Source organism: Sinocyclocheilus rhinocerous, unplaced genomic scaffold, assembly GCF_001515625.1.
Source record: "Sinocyclocheilus rhinocerous isolate Xijiao unplaced genomic scaffold, SAMN03320098_v1.1 scaffold697, whole genome shotgun sequence".
Lineage (NCBI taxonomy): Eukaryota > Metazoa > Chordata > Actinopteri > Cypriniformes > Cyprinidae > Sinocyclocheilus > Sinocyclocheilus rhinocerous.
The window spans coordinates 822300-829368 of NW_015664033.1; the positions used below are offsets into that span (position 1 = coordinate 822300).

A 7069-nucleotide genomic window follows, 5' to 3' on the forward strand; every position below is an offset into this window, starting at 1 on the left:
AGGAATTTGTTTTCATGACAGAAGCTTCCACAGTGTAACAGAATGACAGTGACAGAACAAAAAACACAGATAATAAAAAATAAAAAAAATAGAACAAGTAAATAAGGAATAAAAATATATAAATTGACAGTTGTATGTGCAGGTATATTACAATAGACAGTTTTGTATGTACAGGTACTGTATATTATGTGCAAATTTGAGGTAATGGGTTTTGCCATTACATGTTATTAAGGGTTATTAATGAGAAATAATGGGTTTTGATGGTCATCTAGTTGAAAAGCTTGGTACTACACCCAAACAAAATCTCACTGAAAGCTCATTTTCTGAGATATCAACCTCAAATTTGGAACATAACTTGTTCAGAATTTTGGTTTTGATTTTCTAGCAGGTTTAGAGTAAAACATGTTTTGTAAAATATATATTTTATATAAAGTATAAATATTTTAATTATTACATTTTATATTTTCATAAACTTAAACTTCCATAACTTTTTTGTTATATAATCTTTATAACTTTTTCCACTTATATAATCTGCCAAGTGTTTTCTTTAAAAAGAGACCAACCTTAAGTCTGTGGTCCAAAGCATTCCAAATTTATAACAGTTTAAGTTGGAAATGTCATTTTCAGGTCTATGCTCAAAAAGTGGAACCGACAGTTAACAGGTTAAAATAAAAAAGATAATAATAAAATAAAAATAATACTGAATGTACATAATTTTGCAGAAGGGGTTTTAAGAGGATATTTTAATAAAAAAATCTTACATATTGTGCCTTTAACTTGTTAATAGTTAAGAAGATTAACATGAATATAAACAGGACATTCTGCTATTCAAGTGAGACCAAAACAGCTTTGAATGGATACAGTTGAAGAAAATGTGCTTTGTGGTTTCAATCTCACTTTTGCAAAACTGACAAAGAGTTTTCCTCAATATCAAATTTTGATCTAAGGAATTCTTTCGATGGATATATATCATTCATAATTTTAAATTGAAGCTCTTTTAAGGGAAGTCGTGGCCTAATGGTTAGAGAGTCGGACTCGTAACCCAAAGGTTGCGGGTTCGAGTCTCAGGTCCGGCAGGGATTGTAGGTGGGGGGAGTGAATGTACAGCGCTCTCTTCCACCTTCAATACCACGACTGAGGTGCCCTTGGGCAAGGCACCGAACTGGTGGGCGCTGCAGTAAAAATGGCTGCCCACTGCTCCGGGTGTGTGTTCACTGCTGTGTATGTGCACTTAGGATGGGTTAAATGCAGAGAACTAATTCCGAGTGTGGGTCACCATACTTGGCCACATGTCACGTCACTTTTGCTTTTGGGAAAATTGGAAAAGTGAGGTAGCTCATTCTTATGTCTTTTAATTCCTTTGAATCAAACTCTTTGAAAATATGGAGACGTCTGAGTCGAGTTGGGTAAAGTCTATTAATGAAAATGCTGATTATAAACAAGTTGGTACATTTTTGATCTCTAATAGAATAAGTACCCTAAACACAGAGATGGATCTGGGAATCTCACCTATATGGCAGCTCACTTCTGGCTGCTACGTCAAAAATGTGTGCGCGTCACGTCACCAAGCGTGATTGAACCAAAGAGAGGAACAGCGCGCCCCCGAGCGTACACAAACTCCGTGTGCTTGCCACACAGTTGTCATCTTGAACATGTCACGGAAATTATAGACGCTATGCGATGCATTGTTTCTCACCGACGACGATGAAAAAATCCTGAGCGCAATTTCATCCGTGCACGGGCATTAACATGCCGAACTTTGGGCTGGTTTTGAAGGAAGCGAGCTTTTGGGTTCCGGTGACGAACTGCTTTTTGGCTGTCAGGAAACTCGCTGCGCTAAAGATTCATTCTAGCATCTGCTGCTTATCATCAACAACATTACGAGAACGCCTGGACTAATGTCGCCTCAAGAGCTCCTCTCCTGCCAAACATCACTACATCCGCTCGTGCGTCCGTCTGGGAGCGCATTTCTCGCACTTTTTACGAGTTTTAACTTTCGCTGAGTTTAGCCGTCATCAACGGAAAGAGGAATTTGTTCAAGCAAGGCGCACGCTCTTTTGTCCAGATCCTCGACAGTGCGACTCCTGTGCAGTTATCCTCGTACGTTTTTCGCTTTTACTTCGGTAAAGTGGATACATGAAGGCTGCTTTCACAGTCACATGCCTTCATTCATAATCATTTGCCGCACAATAATGCGGAGACTGTCTATGCATCGAGCTGAGGGCTCGTTTTCTTGTTTATTTGGCTTTACAAAGTTGTTATGCACAGGATTCATTGACACAGACGGACTGTTACCGATTCGCCTTTCGATAGAAAAGTGAAAACTGTAGGTTTGTGCAGTGAGTTGGCCAGACATCGACGGAGAGGGAAAATATGCAAACCTGGCAGGAAAAGAAGCCATCAAAATTACGGAAATCCCTTCTTTTCCTCCGGTCTGCTATTACGAATGCAGTCTGTGTAAGCAGCTCGCTTATATCTGCACCATTTGTGTGATTTTTATACATTCTAAACATTTTGGACGTGAAGTTTATTATTCAGATTTACTTTGAACTCTCCATGCAATAGTCATTATGCTGTCTACACAAAGCTATACATATATTGACGAAACGTCAATATCTTCGTAGTCACTAGATTGCTACTTTCAGCATAAACTGGAAATTACGTGTTTGCATGTGTGTGTGTGTTAAGAGGTCTCTTGAATGGTCTGAGGAATAAGTTTGATGGGTGATATGGGAGACCCTCAGGGGTCCGCTCGCCTGGAAGCTCTTTAGCAATGGCAGCGGCCTGGATATCTGTGTACAGTCACATTACATTCATTGTTACTTTTGTCTTCACGATATACATCGAGTTCCTGAAGACAGGACAGAAAGTGATTCTGTGAGGAGCCCTTCTCAGCATAAACTGGAAATTACGTGTTTGCGTGTGTGTGTGTGTGTGTGTGTGTGTTAAGAGGTCTCTTGAATGGTCTGAGGAATAAGTTTGATGGGTGATATGGGAGACCCTCAGGGGTCCGCTCGCCTGGAAGCTCTTTAGCAATGGCAGCGGCCTGGATATCTGTGGACAGTCACATTACATTAACTGTTACTTTTGTCTTCACGATATACATCGAGTTCCTGAAGACAGGACAGAAAGTGATTCTGTGAGGAGCCCTCTTTCACCTGCGTTAAGTTCAGGTGAGTATTTAAACTTAGGCTTCAGTTTGTAATTACATAAACATGCTTGAATGTGTGCAAAGTTTCAAGGTGTGTTAAGCATAGCAACAGGTTTTGGTATTGTGTTTTGGGTGTATGACTGACTTGACTGATGAAACTGACATGCCCATGGTATCCCGTCGCCTCTTGTCATTCATAAAATGTGCACTAAATATGTAAACTGCATAGCAGTTAAATGATTCACTAGTACTGGAAATCATGTAAACAACAACCATTATTTGCCATGGACCTAAATGGAGGTCTTCATGCTCATATATCAAGTCAAGATAAGTCACCTTTTTTTTCTATAGCACTTTATACAGTGCAGATTGTTTCAAAGGAGCTTCACAGTAATAAACAGGAAGATAGCAGAATCAATTATGGAAAGTCTGCTATGGAGACAATTCAGATTTTGCTGTAAAGCAGCTCTAAAACACAATAGTGTTATTATTTAGCTGAAGTTAGGTCAGTGTTGTTAGATAACAGTTCAGGAAATATTTTTTATTCAGTTCAGTTAGATAACAATGTAAAGTTCATCTATTTTGACACAAGTAATTCATCTAAAAACAGTCTCTACAGAAGCCAGCAATGTTGTTATTCAGCTCGAGTAGGTTTTATGGTGATTCAGTTCAGTTGGATAACAGTATCGATGTTGCAAGATGCGATTCAGCTCTACAGAAGATAATATACAATGTTCATGTGTGTTAGTGTTTTACAGTAGGGAGTGCTATAGGTCAGTGTTTCCCAACCTTTTTTGTCTTATAGACCCCACAGCCCCATCAGTATGCCTAAATGAAAACGTCTTTGACACAATCCTGAAATGTGTTCATGGCATCACATGATGCTATCATAATGTCATTGTAAAAAAAATTTGAACACCACATTTATTCTAACTAGAACTAAAAAAAAAAACATTAATATATTTTTAATTCTATATATAAACCATGCTCCTGACAGCTGTTCTACTGACAGTTGTTCAAAATGTTCTGTGTGTGTACAGCTTATTTGCATTGTATTATACATTACCATTCACAAGTTTATTGTCAGTAAGATTTTTAGTGTTTAAAGACACACCATGGCTGCATTTATTTGATCAAAAATACACTAAAAATAGTAATACTATTGTGAAATATTATTAAATGTTTAACTGTTTTTTTATATTAATATATTTTCAAATGTAGTTTATTTCTGTTATGGCAAAGCTGAATTTTCAGCAGCCATTAATCCAGTCATAAATGTCACATGATCCTTCAGAAATCAAATGTGTTCTGTTAGTTTTTGATAAATAGGACATTCAAAATTATTTGAAAGAGAAACCATTTGTATCATGAGTATTAATTTCCTCAAAATGAATAAAATCTTACTGACCCTAAACTTCTAAGTGGTGTGTGTGTGTATTAGCATTGAATTGTCATGGCCAGTCTACTTTCTAGATATTAGTGTCTACCATGGAAAAAGCAATATCGGTTGACCACAAGTGATTCACATAACTGAAATATTTCCAATGCCAAGTAAACCCCAGAAGCTGGTTGGAAATCACTGTTATACATGAATAAAACATTTGCACACACATCTGTTAACATTTCTTCAGGAACACTGGTCTACATTTTATGATTTCCCAACACTAGATAACACTTCATAATTAGAAATTGATTATTGAAAACACTCAAATTAACTACCAAATCAGTCAGTTTAGAAAGTGCCTCATGAAGAAGGGACTCAGATACCAGAGTAGCTTTGTTTAGAGTAGATTCATAAAGGTAATACCAGCATGGTACAGAACTGAGAGTCAGTCTGCTTTTTGTGCTTTTCCTGTGTTGAGAAAATCCTTCACACCTCTCCAGTGTCAATGTGTCTTTTTGTATTAACTTTAACTTGAAAACACTGCATGGACCACAACTTACACAGATGGTGTAAGATCTGTTTATGTATGATGTAACATGGGCTTTTTACCAGTTCATGACCTAGTGATAAAACGCTGTCTTTTCCACCATCTATAACAATTTTTCATGTCTACCCCGGAGCTGACAGGAACCGTTTAGTCTAGTCACTCTAGAGCGTTGGGAACCCTAGGGGGGATTTGTGCTGTAAGCCTCTGAATCTCTTGTACTGTAAGCCCCTCCATGAGCAAAAGCCAACAGCCTCAGTGCCAGCATCACGGCTGGGAAAACCAGCCACAGACTAAACAGTTGAAAATCAGGCGAGAGGTGGTTGGGAGCAGGAACGGTCAGAGAAATTTGTTGAGATTCTGGCAAATACTGGAAAAAAGATACAAGCAAAACAAAGCGTGTCCAGCTGACAGGGCCCATGGACGGCCTTCTCCCCTCTCCAGATTCCACACATACAGGTGCATCTCAATAAATTAGAATGTCGTGGAAAAGTTCATTTATTTCAGTAATTCAACTCAAATTGTGAAACTCGTGTATTAAATAAATTCAGTGCACACAGACTGAAGTAGTTTAAGTCTTTGGTCGACATTCTAATTTATTGAGATGCACCTGTACTTACCACAGGGTAATTAAGAACAGGAGAAACGGAAAATGAGACCAAGACAGGGCCAGAGACTCAAAAACTGAATTTTTTGCTCCATGACCCATTTTAAGGTTTAATATTTTTGACCCCTGCCCCAACTGTTATATCCAGCTTTTATAATACTAATTCAAAAACTGCATCAAACTATTAAGTGCCAGCATACGGTACCAAAGGCAATATTATGGTGCTCTGTCATTTGCTGTGCATGCATCCAAGTTTAGAAAAATCACAATACTGCAAAAACAATTAGCAAAAACAGCAAAGTTTCTTCTCAATGGCTGACTCTGAAATCACATAATCTCTTGATTAGGTACTTATTTGGAATAAGTAAATACTTTGTGACTTCTAAAAAAGTAGGCGTTGCATCACTTCAGTGTCATTCACAAATCCTCTCCTGTGGCCTCATGGGATAGTAAAGTGTCCATCATATGCACACTTCAGAATCTCATACTCTTTTATGAGTAATGTGAATTCGGACCTACTTATTCCCCGAGTAATGTGAATTCGGACCTACTTATTCCCCTACTTCTCAAACAGTTTTTCGCCATCCATATAGTAGAGAGGTATGCAATTTTGGATGCAGCCTACGTGTTAAAGAAAACAAAGTGGTCTCTTCTGGAGAAATTGGTGCAAAATATGAATGGAAATGGAAGTTGTAGCCACTTGTGAAACCACTGAATTTCTTTTATTTGGTAAACATGCTTCCATCGTAGTTTATTCTCGTTTTATGGAATAAGCGAGAGTGTGTGCTTTTTTGTGAGCATTTTGGAAATGTATTTTGCATGTTGGTATTCCTGCTCAGCATTTTATATTTGCTACCCCAAAATTTGCTTACAAATACATGGATGGAAACCCAGCTATTGCCTTTTCTGTATATTCAGCCTTTGCAACATTTCCTCATTACAATGTGTTGCAATTTTGAAAATATACCATAGATAAGGTACAGTTGATAGTAGAGCCCGACTGATATATCGTTTTGCCGATATGAGCCTGTCGCAGATATATCGTATCGGCGAATATGCCGCTGATATGAAATTTTTTTTTACAGAACATATAACGCAGATTAAATGCTTCTGAATGGTGTAATTACTTTGTTTGTCCAACAGAGCGCGCTCCATTGTTTGCTACAGGTCCGTGTAGTGTAGAGATGCGCGGATGAGCTCAAACTTCATCCGAGTCCGCTGCTTCAAATTATCTGCCCGCCACCCACCCTCACTTTTATTTGATCGTCACATTACAATGATTCTAATTCTTAGTTTTGCATGATGATATGATGAATGGATGGTTAATTTTTAACAGCAGATTCAGTGACGTTAGAGACTAGAGCTGATATGTGCATCACTCAC

General features: G+C 38.0%; 1 protein-coding gene across 2 annotated transcripts in view; it reads left to right on the forward strand.

The window, feature by feature from the left end:
* The first annotated feature begins 2965 nt into the window (after positions 1–2965).
* Positions 2966–7069, forward strand: part of LOC107729565 (mitogen-activated protein kinase kinase kinase 3) — a 30971-nt gene continuing 26867 nt past the window's right edge. For both annotated transcript variants that reach the window (XM_016540131.1, XM_016540130.1), the window contains exon 1: positions 2966–3173. The gene's annotated coding sequence lies outside the window, so the exon portion shown is untranslated. The remainder of the gene's footprint in view (positions 3174–7069) is intronic.